The sequence below is a fragment of the Rhinoraja longicauda genome, unplaced genomic scaffold (genome assembly GCF_053455715.1).
Source record: "Rhinoraja longicauda isolate Sanriku21f unplaced genomic scaffold, sRhiLon1.1 Scf000137, whole genome shotgun sequence".
NCBI classification, from domain to species: Eukaryota; Metazoa; Chordata; class Chondrichthyes; order Rajiformes; family Arhynchobatidae; genus Rhinoraja; species Rhinoraja longicauda.
The window spans coordinates 113625-130499 of NW_027601355.1; the positions used below are offsets into that span (position 1 = coordinate 113625).

The 16875-nt window shown below is 45.9% G+C and overlaps 1 long non-coding RNA gene across 1 annotated transcript; it reads left to right on the forward strand.

The window, feature by feature from the left end:
- Window positions 1-1466: 1466 nt before the first annotated feature.
- Window positions 1467-16079, forward strand: LOC144590110 (uncharacterized). The gene is made up of 4 exons (XR_013546174.1): window positions 1467-1565; window positions 2394-2499; window positions 11985-12109; window positions 15904-16079. It is a non-coding gene; the product is annotated as an uncharacterized LOC144590110 (long non-coding RNA).
- Window positions 16080-16875: the final 796 nt, after the last annotated feature.

Below are 16875 nucleotides of genomic sequence, written 5' to 3' on the forward strand. Positions count from 1 at the left end.
CCGCAGGAACGTGCGGCTGGTGAGCGGCTGAGATTTCAGGGAGACGGGCGGGCGAGCAAAACTCAGCTTCTATGTCCGGGCACCCACTGACACAGTAAGACCACCGTCCACTCACAGGCGAGGTTGTGGAATCCTGTAGCATCTACAAAGCTCCTGTGTTCATAGATCCAGACACAGGGTCGGACTTGCTCCCAGCAGCCACCCGCCCAACGGTCTTCAGTTCACCGTTGTAAAGAGTAGGTGAACATGAGGACCCTGTGGACACACAGGTGATGGGACTTTGGCAGTACATATCCATGACTGGGGACACTGGGATCCAGTGGACACACAGCTGGCGGTTACACACTGGTGCACATGAGGACCATGTGGGCACTCGGCTGGTGGAGCTGCCCCCCCCCCACCGCTCCTCACTGCCCCGATCTCTCTAAGGGGCGGAGGCCAGGCTCCTGGCGGGATTCCCTCTACGTCACGTGTCAGGTAGCCATTGGATTTCCCCTCTATGTCACGCGTCAGGTAGCCCGCGGGATTCATAGAAACATAGAACATAGGTGCAGGAGCAGGCCATTCGGCCCTTCGAGCCTGCACCGCCATTCAATATGATCATGGCTGATCATCCAACTCAGTATCCCGTACCTGCCTTCTCTCCATACCCCCTGATCGCTTTAGCCACAAGGGCCACATCTAACTCCCTCTTAAATATAGCCAATGAACTGGCCTCAACTACCTCAGTGGCAGAGAATTCCACAGATTCACCACTCTCTGTGTGAAAAAAAACTTTCTCATCTCGGTCCTAAAAGACTTCCCCCTTATCCTTAAACTGTGACCCCTTGTTCTGGACTTCCCCAACATGGGGAACAATCTTCCTGCATCTAGCCTGTCCAACCCCTTAAGAATTTTGTACGTTTCTATAAGATTCCCAAGACGTCTCGCCCTCAGGTGGTCCTGAGTCCAGCCCCACGTCACGCCGTCAGGTGGACCGCGACGACTGTTTACGTCACGTCGTCAGGGAGACCGTGAGCCCCGCCCCACGTCACGCCGTCAGGTGGACCGCGACGACTGTTTAGGTCACGTCGTCAGGGAGACCGTGAGCCCCGCCCCACGTCACGCCGTCAGGTGGACCGCGACGACTGTTTAGGTCACGTCGTCAGGGAGACCGTGAGTCCAGCCCTCCGGTCAAAAAGGCCCACTTCAAAATTTAATCATTCCTCTACTCACTCGCACCTGCGCGAGATCACCACTTATGAGGTGTTTGCGCAGTAATCAACCAGAATCAGAATCAACCAGGGTCAGGTGGACCGCGACCTCTGTTTACGTCACGTCGTTATGGAGACCGTGAGTCTAAACGACGTCACGCCGTCAGGTGGATCGCGAGCCCCGCCCCGTTTACGCCACGCCGTCAGGTGGATCGCAAGCCCCGCCCCACGTCACGCCGTCAGGTGGATCGCGAGCCCCGCCCCACGTCATGCCGTCATGGCGACCGCGAACTGCGCGAGGATGGCGGTTTAACGGTCGGAGAGCGAGGGAGCGCCCGAGGGGACGGAGGATGGAGCGGGGAGAGACGACAGGTGGGGCCGAGTGGCGCAGGGTGGGGTCTGAGAAGGAGAGAAGGGCGTAGCGGTGGGGGGAGAGTGGGGTGGGAGAAGGACGGGCAGTGAGGGGTGTAGGCAGGGTGGGTGGGAGGGAGGGCATGGGGCTGGAGGGGAGGATGGTTGCGCAGGGGTAACAAGGAGGATGGAGAGGAGATAGCAAGGGTTATGGGAGTGGAGCGGGTGGGGAGGGGGCAGGGGGATGGGCACAGGATCGAGGGGGGGGGGCAGAGGGGATGGTGAGGGTTTAGGACACGTGAGGCAGACACAGAGGGGCATTGGGATTGGAACTGGGGAGGGGGAGATTAGGAGGGAGACATGGAGGGGGTTGTAGCTGGGAGACTGAGCCTGGCCAGGGAGGTAAAGGGGGTGCAGACAGCACCAGAGGTCATCTGTCTCTAGTCCGCTCTGCAACATCCTGTCTCAATGTACAAGACATGGGGAGACCACACCTGCTGTGATATGTACAGTTCTGATCACCCTGCTACAGGAAGGGTGTTAGTAAACCGCAAAAGATGCAACATAGATTGATGGATTACCTGGATTGGAGGGTTTGAGTGAGAAGGAGAGGCTGGACAGGCTGGGATTGATTTCCATGGAGTGAAGAAACTCAGGGGATGACCTGTTTATAAAATCACGTGAGCACAGATCGGGTGAAGTTCTGAAACTAGGGTCTGTAGGTTTAATGTGAGAGCGGAAAAATTAAAGGGGACTTGTGGTGCTGCATGCCTCTTTGTATTCCAACATTCATTAAAGTTCCAGCAGCCAGATTTGTCGCGTCCCTGACTGATGTCGTGTTTGTTTCAGGAAGCGGATAGAGCGAGAACAATGGGCTCTACATGTCAGAGACAGAGGCAAGGTCTGGTGAAAGGCCACAGGGAACATTAGAGCAACAGACACACGGAAGGCTGAGGTAAGAGGGAGCTGGGACTGGAAGATGGGTGTGTGTTTTGTCTTGCTTACTCGTCATTAAGATCTCACCTCTTCCTTTATCTCTTTGAATTTAGATCATCCAGACATGGCAGATTAGACCCTCTTCCCTAGAATCACCTCCCAAAGCACTCTGTCCCTTTTGTTATTGTGGTGTAAAAGGGTAGAAGTGAGAGTAGGCCACCTGTCTCCTCAAACCTGCTCCATAATGTAATGTGACCAGAGCCAATTTGCTCCACTCCTCAAATCCTCTGCTGTGCCAAGTGTACATAGCTTTTCATTCCCTGATCATTGAAAAACTGACCTGTGACCTCTTTATCATCAACAATTTAACCTCCAGGGTGGAGAATTCCAGCATCGCCATGCTCACCCTGAATGTGCCTGAACAATTATTGTGTAATTACCATAATTTGCAAATTCACCAACAAATTTAGCTACACTGTCATCCAATTTATTAATGTAGATAACAAACAACAGTGGAAACAGCACCGGCTTCTGCATCACTCCACTGGTCACAGGCCTCCAATGAGAAAACCAGTGCTCCAAAACTACACATTGACTGCTTCCTCCAAGCCAATCTTGAATCGAATTGTCTAGCTTGGCTTGGATTCCATGTGATCTAACCTTCCACGCTAGTCTACCATATGGCAACTTGTCAATGGTGTTCTAGAGTCCATGTAAATTGCCCTGCTCACTGTCCTGCCCTCATCTTCGAAATATACTTGTCAGGTTTGTGAAATAAGATTTCCCATGGACAAAGCAATGCTGACTATCTCTTATCCGACCTAGAGTCGTACTGCACAGAAACAGGCTCTTCAGTTCAACTAGCCTATCCAGACCAAATTTCCTATCTACGCTAGTCTCACCTGCCAGAATGTGACCCATATCCCTCTAAACCTTTCTTATCCAAGTACCTGTCCAAATGTCTTTTAAATGTTTTTACAGCACCTGTCTTAACCTCCTCCTCTGGCAGCTCGTTCTGTATGAAAATGCTGCCCTCAGATTTCTATTGAATCTTTTCCCTCTCACATTAAACTTAAGTCCATCTGGTTCTTGATTTCCCTACTCAGGATAAAAGTTTGCAAGTTACACGAGTAGAATTGGGCCATTTAGTCAATCGAGACCACTCCCCATTCAATCATGACTGATCTCTACCTCCTTACCTCGTTTCTAAAAGAGTGCCCTTTCATTCTGTGGCTATAACCTCTGGTCCGAAACTCTCCCACCAGTGGAAACATGCTTTCCACATCCATTCTATCTATGCCTTTCATTATTCTGTAATTTTCAATGAGGTCCCCCCTCAACTTTCTAAACTCCGGCGAGTGGAGGCCCAGTGCTGTCAAATGCTCAGACGAGATAGACGATAATGTATTCACCTTCATATGATCACCTCTTAGCCTTCTGAACTCAAAGTAATAAAGCCCTAGCCTGCCCAGCTCCCCCTTGTTAAAGAAAACTTTAAAACACAACACAAAGACCTAGCAATACAACCAAGACTTTATTCAAAAGCGCCAAATACAGTGATCACTTGGAGCAATTTTAAGAGATTGCTCAACGAACAAAAAAAATCATCTGCTTCTTATGTACAGATTTTCCTTTTGATGTTTGGTTTACCAGGGCAAACACTTTAGAGGTTTTCCTTCCTCCAAATGGTCTTATAACAACTATACATCGCGCACTTCCGAAAGCACAGCAGAATAAACACAGCCCAATTCTACACCATTACAGATAAGCAAATATCCTGTTACCCTTTCAACCTTATTTTATTGCTTTATGATTGCGATTTATCCTTTGACAACAGAGAACAGAATCTGACTAAAGTAAACTGCAGTGTCAGCTACGCATGCTCAGTTTCAACCTTCTTTGAAGCACAGAATTATTATAATGCATGAAGAGCTTAAACATTTTAAGCACTCAACCTTTCCCTATCCCATTCTGTCTTCTTGAAGCATTGCAATTTATCTTTGTCACCCTATAGCTCAGGCCCTCATGTCCTGGCAACATCTTCATAGATCTTCTTTGCATTCTTTTCAGCTTAACAATATCCTTCCTCTAACAGGGTGACCAAAACTGAACACAATACTTCAAATTGGGCCTCACCAACAACTTGTACAACTGTTAACATAACATCCCAATTTTTATACTCATTGATGAAGGCCAATGTACCTAAAGGCTTCTTGACCACATTATCTACCTGTGCGGCCACTTTGAGCGAACTGAGCACCTGCACTTCAAAGGTATTTATTCACAAAATGCTGGAGTAACTCAGCAGGTCAGGCAGCATCTCGGGAGAGAAGGAATGGGTGACGTTTCGGGCCTAGACCCTTCTTCAGACTGATGTCAGGAGGGCGGGACAAAGGAAGGATATAGGTGGAGACAGGAAGATAGAGGGAGAACTGGGAAGGAGAGGGGAAGAGAGGGACAGATAAGATGGAGGCGCAGGCAAGTTCCAAGAAATCAGTTGTGGCTGTCGCTGCACTTTCAAGATCCCTCTGCCCTACAACACTCCCCACGGCCCTGCCATTCTCTGTGAAGATACTCCCCTAGTTTGACTTTCCAAAATGCAATGATGCCTTGCTCCTATCTGCATTAAATTCCATTAACCATTCCTCAGCCCAATTACATAGCTGATCAAGATCCTGTTGTGAATTTTGGTCACCATTGTTGCTATCTTCAATAGCACTCACTTTAGTGTCATCTGCAAACTTGCAATTCATGACTTGTGCATTCTCATCCAAATCATTGATGTAAACCACTAACAGATATGGACTCAGCACCGATCCCTGAGGCGCTCCACTAGTCACAATCCTCCAGTCTGAAAAACTACTTTCCACCATCACCTTCAGCTTTCTTCCATGAAGCCAATTCTCGATCCAGCACTCCCTTCCAGAGCAGCCAAATATGCACAACCTGACCAAATTCCTTGCTGAAAACTATATAGACAAATGTCAATTACATTTTTGGTTGCTTCTTCAAATAACTCAATTAGATTTGTATTTAGAATCTCCCATATGCAAAACCATGCTGACTATTCCAAATCAGTCAAGAATCAGAGGAGTTAGGTTCCTGATAAATCTTTCCCCACTCACTTTAAAAAAAAAAACATTTTACATCAAAAGGTAGTAGATATATGGAACAACCTGCCAGAGGAGGTAGTTGAAGCAGGTACTGTCATAACATTTAATAAACATTTGAACAGGTAGAAGGATAGGTTTGGAAGGATTTGGGCCAAATCCAGGCAGGTAGGATTAGTGTTCATGGGGCATATGGGTCGACGTGGGGAAGTTGGACTGAAAGGCCTGTTTCCACGCTGTGTAACTCTAATCAGCCCATGTCAATAGACAATAGGCAATAGACAATAGGTGCAGGAGGAGGCCATTTGGCCCTTCGAGCCAGCACCGTTCTCAATCAGTACCCCGTTCCTGCCTTCTCCCCATACCCCCTGACTCCGCTATCCTTAAGAGCTCTATCCAGCTCTCTCTTGAATGCATTCAGAGAATTGGCTTCCACTGCCTTCTGAGGCAGAGAATTCCACAGATTCACAACTCTCTGACTGAAAAAGTTTTTCCTCATCTCAGTTCTAAATGGCCTACCCCTTATTCTTAAACTGTGGCCCCTTGTTCTGGACTTCCCCAACATTGGGAACATGTTTCCTGTCTCTAACGTGTCCAACCCCTTAATAATGTTATACGTTTCGATAAGACCTCCTCTCATCCTTCTAAATTCCAGTGTATACAAGCCTAATCCAAATGCATGTGTGTCTTATCTCAGAATCCTTCCCAGTAATTTGCCAACCACAGATGTTAGGCTTCCTGGTCTACAGTTCCCAGGCTATTCCTTGCAGCCCTTCTTAAATAGGGGCACAACATTAGCCACCCTCCACTCGTGCGGCACCTCACCCGTGCCTAATGATGATTCATATATCTCAGCCAGGGATCCTGCAATTCTTCTCAAGCTACCTACGGTATTCTCGGATATGTCTGATCAGGTGCAGGAGATTTATGTACTTTCAATTACCTTAGGAGATCCAGCACCTCTTCAACCATATTACAGACTGTCCTAACTGAGGACCTTGCCCATCTCCTGCAGCACACGGAGATAACCATTTTGGTTTCTGGAGGACCCTATTCTCTCTCTATTGACCCTCTTTATCTTAATGTACATAAAATCTCTCTGGATTTTCCTTAATATTATTTCCTTATGTTTTGCCCTCCTGATTTTCCCAAAACTTCTCCAGGGTTACACTTGATCCCAGCTGCCTATGCAAGTTCCATGCCTCCTTTTTCCAGACAAGAGGCTCAATTTCTCTGATCATGCAGGCTTCGTTACTCCCACCTGCCTTGCCCTTTGCTCGAATTGGAACATGCATGCTCTGAGCTCATGCCATCACACTTTTAAAAGCATCCCACTTTCCAGATGTTCCTTTGCCTGCAAACAACCTACTCCATCAACTTGAGCAAGTACCTGTCTCATACCATCAAAGTTACACTAGTCCCAATTTAGAATTTTAACTGTGGGCCCACCGTCTCTTTATCCATAACTATTTTAAAGCTAACAGAACTGGTCACTGGCCCTAAAACGCTCATCCACTGACATTTCAGACACTTGCCTGTCCCAATTTCCAAAGAGAAGATCAAGCTTTGCCCTCTCCAATAGTGGCCTCTACATACAGTGCATTCAGAAAGTATTCAGACCCCTTCACTTTTTCCACATTTTCTACGTTAGAGCCTTATTTTAAAATGGATTTAATTCATTTTTTAATCATAAACGCCCGCCCCAATCGGAGGTCCAGAACGCTCTGGAGCAGGTTTTCATCAAGGATCTCTCTGTACTTTGCTCCATTCATCTTTCCCTCGAACCTGACTAGTCTCCCAGTTCCTGCCACTGAAAAACATCCCCACAGCATGATGCTGCCACCACCATGCTTCACCGTAGATATGGTATTGGTCAGGTGATGAGCGGTGCCGCTTGACATTCAGGCCAAAGATTTCAATCTTGGTTTCATCAGACTAGAGAATCATGTTTCTCATGGTCTGAGAGTGTTTTAGGTGCCTTTTGGCAAACTCCAAGCGGGCTATCATGTGCCTTTTACTGAGGAGTGGCTTCCGTCTGGCCATTCCACCATAAAGGTCTGATTGGTGGAGTGCTGCAGATATAGTTGTCCTTCTGGAAAATTCTCCCATCTTTACAGAGGAACTCTGGAGCTCTGTTAGAGTGACTATTGGGTTCTTGGTCACCTCCCTGACCAAGGCCCTTCTCTCCTGATTGCTTAGTTTGGCCGGGCAGCCAGCTCTATGAAGCGTCTTGGTGGTTCCAAAGTTCTTCCATTTAAGAATGATGGAGGACACTATGCTCTTTGGGACCTGCAATTCTGCAGAAATTGTTTTATACCCTTCCCCAGATATGTCTCAACACAATCCTGTCTCGGACATCTATGGACAATTCCATCGTCTTCATGGCTTGATTTTTACCCTGACATGCATTTTCAACTGTGGGACCTTATGTAGATAGGTGGGTGCCTTTCCAAGTCATGTCCAATCAATTTAATTTACCACTGGTGGACTCCAGTCAAGTTGTAGAAACACCTCAAGGATAATCAATAGAAATAGAATGAACAAAAGCTCAATTTTGAGTGTCATAGAAAAGGGTCTGAATACTTATGTAAATATGATATTTCAGTTATTTCTTTTCAAATTACTTTAAAAAAAATTCAAAACACCTGTTTTCGCTTTTTTATTCTGGGGTATTGTGTGTAGATTGATGATAACAAAAGTGAATTTAATCAATTTTAAAATAAGGCTGTAACAGAGCACAATGTAGAAGAACTGAAGGGGTCTGAATACTTTCTGAATGCACTGTATTACCTAAAGAAACTTTCCTGAATTCATTTGACAAATTCCATCCCATCGCAGCCCTTGACACTCTGTCAGTCCCAGTCTATATTGGGAAAGTTAAAATTGCCGATGGTGGTGACCCTATTAATCAGCTGTCGGAAATCTCCTTGCACATTTGTTCTTATAATTCCCGTTGACTATTTAAGGGCCTCTATTACACTCCCAACAAGCTAATCATCTGTTTTTTATTTCTCAGCTCCACCCCTATAACCTCATTGCAAGACCCATCAGAAATGTCATCTGATTACTGCTGTGACATTCTTCTTAATCAATCGAGCACCATCCCCTCCTCTTTTACCCCCACCTCTATCTTGTACCTCTCGCACCTGTACCCGAGATCATTAAGCTGCCAGTTCTGTACCTTGCTTAGCGATGTTTTTGTAATGTTTAAAATGTCCCAGTCGCATGTACCTATCCAAGTCTTGCCCATCAGGCCTCTCCCATTAAATAGATGCAATTCAATAGAAACAAAGAAACATAGAAAATAGGTGCAGGAGTAGGCCATTCGGCTCTTTGAGCCTGCACCGCCATTCATTGGGATCATGGCTGATCATCCACAATCAGTAACCCGGAAGTAAGCAGTAATCAGGAAGCATAGGGTGATGGTGGAAAGTTGCTTCTCAGAATGGAGGCCTGTGACTGGTGGTGTGCCACAGGGTTCGGTGCTCGGCCCGTTACTGTTTGTCATCTAAGTCAATAATTTGGATGAGAACATACAGGACAAGATCAGCAAGTTTGCTGATGATACAAAAGTTAGTGGTTTTGCAGATAGTGAAGATGGTTGTGAATGATTGCAGCAGGATTTGGAATGATTGGCCACGTGGGTGGAGGAATGGTTGATTGAATTTAATACAGAGAAGTGTGAGGTGTTGCATTTTAGGTTGTCGAACAAAAGCAGGACCTACACAGTAAATGGTAAGCCTCTGGCTAGTGTTGTAGAGCAGAGGGATCTAGGAGTACAAGTGCATGGTTCCTTGAAAGTCGAGTCGCAGGTAGATAAAGTAGTCAAAAAGGCTTTTGACACTTTGGCGTTCATCAGTCAGAGTATTGAGTATAGAAGTTGGGAGGTCATGTTGCAGTTGAAGAAGACCTTGGTGAGACTGCATTTAGAATATTGTGTTCAGTTCTGGGCACCATGTTATTGGAAAGATATTGTCAAGCTTGAAAGGGTTCAGAGGATGTTGCCAGGACTAGAGGGTGTGAGCTAAAGGGGGAGGTTGAATAAGCTGGGTCTTTGTTCCATGGAGCATAGGAGGATGAGGGATCTTATAGAGGTACACAAAATCATGAGAGGAATAGATTGGGTCGATGCACAGTCTTTTACCCAGAGTAGGGGAATCGAGGACCAGAGGACATAGGCTCAAGCTGAAGTGGAAAAGATTTAATAGGAATCTGAACAGTTATTTTTTCACGCAGAGGGTGGTGGGTGTGTGGAACAAGCTGCCAGAGGAGGTAGTTGAGGCTGGACCAAGCCCATCGTTTAAGAAACAGTTGGACAGGTACATGGATATGACAGGTTTGGAGGGTTATGGACCAAGTGCAGGCAAGTGGGACTAGGGTAGCTGGGACATTGTTGGTCGGTGTGGGCGAGTTAGGCTGAAGAGCCTGTTTCCACAATATATCACTCTATCACTCTAACCCATGCCTGCCTTCTCCCCATAGCCTTTGATTCCACTAGCCCCAAGAGCTCTATCTAACTCTTTTCAATTATTCCAGTGAATTTGCCTCCACTACCTTCTGTGGCAGAGAATTCCACAAATTCACAAATTCTTTGCTCTCTGGGTGATTCCACAAATTCACAAATCTGTGGGTGATTCCACAAATTCACAACAGTCCTACGTTGCTTCCTGCTGTGCTATCCCGCCTAGTGAGCTTTCTTTATCACCTTCCATACCGAGTTCCAGCCACTCACCTGCCTCAGTTCTCTCAGTTCTGCAATGAACTCCTTCCCCCCCCTCCACCCAGCAATTTTAATTTGAACCCACCCGATTACCAGCAGCAAACTTTCCTGTCAGGATATTGGTTGGTCTCCAGTTCAAGTGTAACCCGTCCTTCTTGTATGGATCACCTCTGCCCCAGAAGAGATTCCAATGGTTCATAAATCTAAATCCCTACCAATAGACAATAGACAATAGGTGCAGGAGTAGGCCATTCGGCCCTTCGAGCCAGCACCGCCATTCAATGTGATCATGGCTGATCATTCTCAATCAGTACCCCGTTCCTGCTTTCTCCCCATACCTCCTGACTCCGCTATCCTTAAGAGCTCTATCTAGCTCTCTCTTGAATGTATTCAGAGAATTGGCCTCCACTGCCCTCTGAGGCAGAGAATTCCACAGATTCATAACTCTCTGACTAAAAAAGTTTTTCCTCATCTCTGTTCCAAATGGCCTACCCCTTATTCTTAAACTGTGGCCCCTGGTTCTGGACTCCCCCAACATTGGGAACATGTTTCCTGCCTCTAACATGTCCAACCCCTTAATAATCTTATACGTTTCGATAAGATCCCCTCTCATCCTTCTAAATTCCAGTGTATACAAACCTAGTCGCTCCAGTCTTTCAACATATGACAGTCCCGCCATTCCGGGAATTAACCTAGTAAACCTACGCTGCACGCCCTCAATGGCAAGAATATCCTTCCTCAAATTTAGAGACCAAAACTGCACACAGTACTCCAGGTGCGGTCTCACTAGGGCCCTGTACATCTGCAGAAGGACCTCTTTGCTCCTATACTCAACTCCTCTTGTTATGAAGGCCAACATTCCATTGGCTTTCTTCACTGCCTGCTGTACCTGCATGCTTCCTTTCAGTGACTGATGCACTAAGACACCCAGATCACGTTGTACGTCCCCTTTTCCTAACTTGACACCATTCAAATAATAATCTGCCTTCCTATTCATACCACCAAAGTGGATAACCTCACACTTATCTACATTAAACTGCATCTGCCATGCATCCGCCATGCATCCGCCCACTCACACAACGTGTCCAAGTCACCCTGCAACCTCATAGCATCTTCCTCACAGTTCACACTGCCACCTAGCTTTGTATCATCGGCAAATTTGCTAATGGTACTTTTAATCCCTTCATCCAAGTCATTGATGTATATTGTAAATAACTGCAGTCCCAACACCGAGCCTTGCGGTACCCAACTAGTCACTGCCTGCCATTCTGAAAGGGACCCATTTATCCCCACTCTTTGCTTTCTGTCTGCAACAACTCCTCAGCCACACATTTATCTGTCCAAATTTCTTGTACTTGCCGTCATTAGCACATGGTACTGGAGGTCCTGCTTTTGAACCATTTGCCTAACTACGTATATTCATTTTGCGGGACCTCTTCCATTTTCCTAATGTCATTGGTGCCAACATGCACAGCACTCACCCTCCCCTTGAGAATGTCCATGCCTGTCCAAATGGTGTAGATCCAGTCCCTCCAACTTCTCTCAAATAACCTCTGCGCCACTGATATCGGGCCCACTGTTCTGTAGCTCCCTGATTTATTCTTGCTGCCCTTTTCAATAATTCCCCTCTTAAATAGTCTTGTTCAAAACATCTCACAGTGGTGCAGCTAGTAGAGCTGCTGCCTCGGCTCTCCCATCATCTGGCATCGAACGAGACCTCGGGTGCTGACTGTGTGGAATTTACACATTCTCCCTTTGATCTTGTGGGTGTCTTCTCAGCTCCCAAAACATCATTGATGGTACTTTCTTTTAATTCTATCTTTTACATTGTTCTGTGTTGTGGTGAATGGAGCAATTTGGGTGGGCAGAATGGGAAGAGGCAGCGGGAAAGGGGGTGGGGGGAGAGGATGGGGGAATAGGAGAAGGGAGGAGGGAGAAGAGAGAGATTGTAATATATTTACCGAAATGGAGCAATGAAATTCTTATTTGCAGTACCATAATACGTCTAAACGATAACATAAAAACAAATACATTTTCAGTTCATTAATAAAAACAATATTAGTGAAAAACAAAGCAAGCCCAAAGATAAAATGGGGGAGAATAACATAGTTGAGGGTAGGATTTCTTTTTTAAAGGATGCTTGGTGTGCACTCAAAGGTCCTGTTTCCATGCTGTTTATCTCTGACTCTGTCCCAACAACTACACTGTTCTGCCGCTGTGGGACCGTGTGTGGCTCACCCCTCATCCCGCATCCTTGTCAACTCCAAACAACACAACCCAACACTTTTAGACATTTGTGGTAGTATAAAAGCTTTATCCCTGAAATTAGGTGAGTTAATCTCTTCTGGGCTATTTTGAATGCAAATGTACTCTTAAATAACGAGACCAACATCGCACTTAAACTTAAACTGTATTTTCATCTCCAACCCCGCTTGCAATAAATCCCAATGTGCTGCTTACCTTCCTGACGTTTGTCGCACCTTCATGTCGACTGTCAGGTGTCTCATGCACAAGAACATCTCGATCTGTCTGCACTCCACCCACTTTTGATTTCTACTGCCTTTTCATACTTCATACAAGTGCTTAACCTCGCATTACATAGAAACATAGAAAATAGGTGCAGGAGTAGGCCATTCGGCCCTTTGAGCCTGCACCGCCATTCAATATGATCATGGCTGATCATCCAGCTCAGTAACCTGTAACCTTCTCTCCATACCCCCGATCCCTTTAGCCACAAGGGCCACATCTAATTCCCTCTTAAATATAGCCAATGAACTGGCCTCAACTATCTTCTGTGGCAGAGAATTCCACAGACTCACCACTCTCTGTGTGAAGAAATGTTTTCTCATCTCGGTCCTAAAAGACTTCCCCCTTATCCTTAAGCTGTGACCCCTGGTTCTGGACTCCAACATCGGGAACAATCTTCCCGCATCTAGCCTCTCCAACCCCTTAAGAATTTTATATGTTTCCATAAGATCCCCCCTCAGTCTTCTAAATTCCAGCGAGTACAAGCCTAGTCTATCCAGTCTTTCTTCATATGAAAGTCCCGCCATCCCAGGGATCAATCTGGTGAACCTTCTCTGTACTCCCTCTAAGGCAAGAACGTCTTTCCTCAGATTAGGAGACCAAAACTGCACACAATACTCCAGGTGCGGTCTCACCAATGCCCTGTACAACTGCAGTCCCTGCTTCTAAACTCAAATCCTCTTGCTATGAATGCCAACATACCATTCGCTTTCTTCACTGCCTGCTGCACCTGCACGCTTGCTTTCAATGGCTGGTGCACCATGACACCCAGGTCACGTTGCATCTCCCCTTCTCCTAATCGGTCACCATTCAGGTAATACTCTGCTTTCCTGTTCTTGCCGCCAAAGTGGATAACCTCACATTTATCCACATTATATTGCATCTGCCATGCATTTGCCCACTCGCCTAATCTATCCAAGTCACTCTGCAGCCTCCTAGCATCCTCCTCGCAGCTAACACTGCCACCCAGCTTCGTGTCATCCGCAAACTTAGAGATGTTGCATTCAATTCCCTCGTCCAAATCATTAATATACACTGTAAATAACTGGGGTCCCAGCACTGAGCCTTGCGGTACCCCACTAGTCACTGCCTGCCATTCCGAAAAGGACCCGTTTATCCCTACTCTTTGCTTCCTGTCCGCCAACCAATTTTCTATCCACCTCAACATTGAACCCTCAATACCGTGTGCTTTAAGTTTGTACACCAATCTCCTATGTGGGACCTTGACGAAGGCCTTCTGAAAGTCCAGATACAACACATCGACTGGTTCTCCCTTATCCACTCTACTAGTTACATCCTCGAAAAATTCTATAAGATTCGTCAGACATTATTTGCCTTTTGTAAATCCATGCTGACTTTGTCCGATGGCATTGTTTTTCATTAAGTTCCGTTTGCCCGGTTTAAACCCATTCTCTCGATCCGTGCCTGTCTAAGATGCCTTGTTTTGGGAGGAGCACAGCTGGGTAAGGCAGGAGAGGGAGTGGGGGGCTGGTGCACAGTGAGCAGAGATGGTGAATCAGAGGACATGAGTGTGAGAGAGGCATCATCTGCAGGATAATTTTCTCCCACACCAGCAGTGAGCTAATGTTGGCCCTCTGTGTACTGGAATATAATATATAGAATGGATTGGATAATAAACATCCAGAGAAAAGGTACATCCCTCCCCAGGAACACTCACTATTAATGTTGGACACTGAGCGATGAGAGTGTTGTAAAGTACGTAATGTTAGGAACGATGATGTTAATTTTGACAGGAACAGAATTGCGTGATTGCAGCAAGCTGGGATGGGCACATGGCATGGCTGTGATTTTGGCCTGAACTGGACATTCCTGTGTGGTGAATTCTAAATAATTCTTTCCAGCTTTCGGTTCCATTGACGATCCAATGGACTCACTCCTTCAATCATTTTTACCCATTCCTGATATCATGTTTGTGAGATGCCGGTTGCAAAGCAAGAATAGAGGATTCTTCACTTCTGACAAAAAAAACACCAGTCGTTGCATATTGGGCAATATTAACAACTGAAAAGTACGAGATTAAGTAAGAGGCTTTCTGGGAAGACAGACAGAGACATTCTGTGGTACCTTGAGGGGTCAGTGACAACATCTTATGATTTTCAGTTCCCTCTATAGTCTTACTCCTCCTTATCTCTGCAATCCATTCCGTGCAGCATCTGATATATCTTAGCTACTCATCTGCACATTTAATGTTTTCATAGCTGGCAGAGAGTTGAACAGCATGGAAGCATGCACTTTGGCCCAACATGTCAGTGGTTTGCCTATATCCCTGAGCAAGTGTTCCTCGAAGTGTTGGAGCAACACAGCCGGACAGATAGCATCTGTAGAGGGAATGGACAGATGGTGGTCTGAGTCTGAAGAGGGGGCCTGACATGAAACATCACCTGTCCACTCCCTCCACAATGCTGCTTGACCTGCTGAGCTCTTCCAGCACTTGGAGTTTTGGTCAGAATTGCAGAATATGCAGTTTGTTGTGTGTCTTTATTGTCCAAGTAGCTCTTCAAATTTCTTTAATACATGATAATAGTACATGCCTCAACCACTTCCTCTGGCTGCTCATTCCATATACTCATCACACTCTGAAAAATGTGTCACTCCTTAAACCTATGACTTTTATCCGGAGAAAGAGATTGTGACTATCCAGCTTACTAACATTCCTCAATTTTATAAACCTCCATAAAGACACTACTCAGGTTTTATCCTTGCTCCAGGGAAAATAGACAGCTTATCCATTCTCTCCCTTTAAACTCAAAAGTCCCAACAACATTTTCTAGTTTTGGCTGTTTTGCAGCTGCCAAGGCCCCATGTGGTGTCTGCTCATGATAGTTCTCGAGCACTGACACCAATGTGCAAAACAAATGATTTTGTGGATGTTCCTTTTCCAGTCCTCTCTGTTACTGTAGTCCCACCGCACAGCTGAGTGTCCAGAGCTGCCACGTTACAGGAGGTTGATGTAGAATGTAAAACATATCATGGAGCTGCTGGGCAGAACGGCCTGTTTCTATGCAGGGACATAAATAATTCATCTTCCCTTCTGTGGCCATTGCAGGTCAAACGGAAACACATGTTCTGGTCAATTCTGCCCCCTTCAACCATCCTGGCAAAATGAGAGCAAGATTCGGGAACGACAATTACTGGAATCTTGAGCAAAATGCTGGAGTAATACAACGGCTCAGGCAGAGTTTGCTGAAGGAATGGAAAGCCATTTTGGGTTGGTCAGACTGAAGAAAGTGGAAACAAGCAACTTTCAATATCAGGAGCGCAGGTAACATTGGTGAATGGAAGGATGCAAACTGAGCAAAATTCGACATAAAGAATCAAAAGGGCAATTGGTGAAATGAGGACTGGAATATGAGGGAACAGGAGAGAGTGACAAGTGGTTGTACAGAATGAGAATCAGTATCCTTGGAAGCTTGAGTGAATAACTGATGATCCCTGTTTTCCAGTATGTGTTATGTCTTGTTCCACTATTTCCTCTGTGTTGAGCTCAGTCACGATGTTCTCATGCTAATTTTCAAACCGTTTAGTGGTCCCATCTGTCTCCCTCGTTGCAGTACTCTCCATAATTTTTAATGGTCCAAGATATATGGCTGCCTCCAATTCAGATCTTTAGATAAACTGATGTAATTTTTCGTGAATGAGGAATGATTGTGTGGATGTTCCTTGTCCAGTCTCCTCTTTCACTGCAGTCCCAGGACACAGCTGAGTGCACAGTGCTTCCACATTGCAGGATGTTGGTGTGCAGTATAAAACAAGTCAATGTTGTTGGGCTGAATGGCCTGTTCCTCTGCAGTAACTTCCATACAAAACACCCTTGTTTTTGCAACCACTACATTACTAAAGGGTTCACTTTCCTGCTCTGTCATCCCTGTTTTTACCAGGAAATCCATAGACTGAGAACAAGGGACCTTTCACACCAAGGAATCAGGTAACCATTGATGAAAGGGCTCAGATGCAAATTGAGCGACAAGAAAACGAGAATTTATGGAAAAGGAGAGTGGCTGAGGATAGGAGGAGGGCA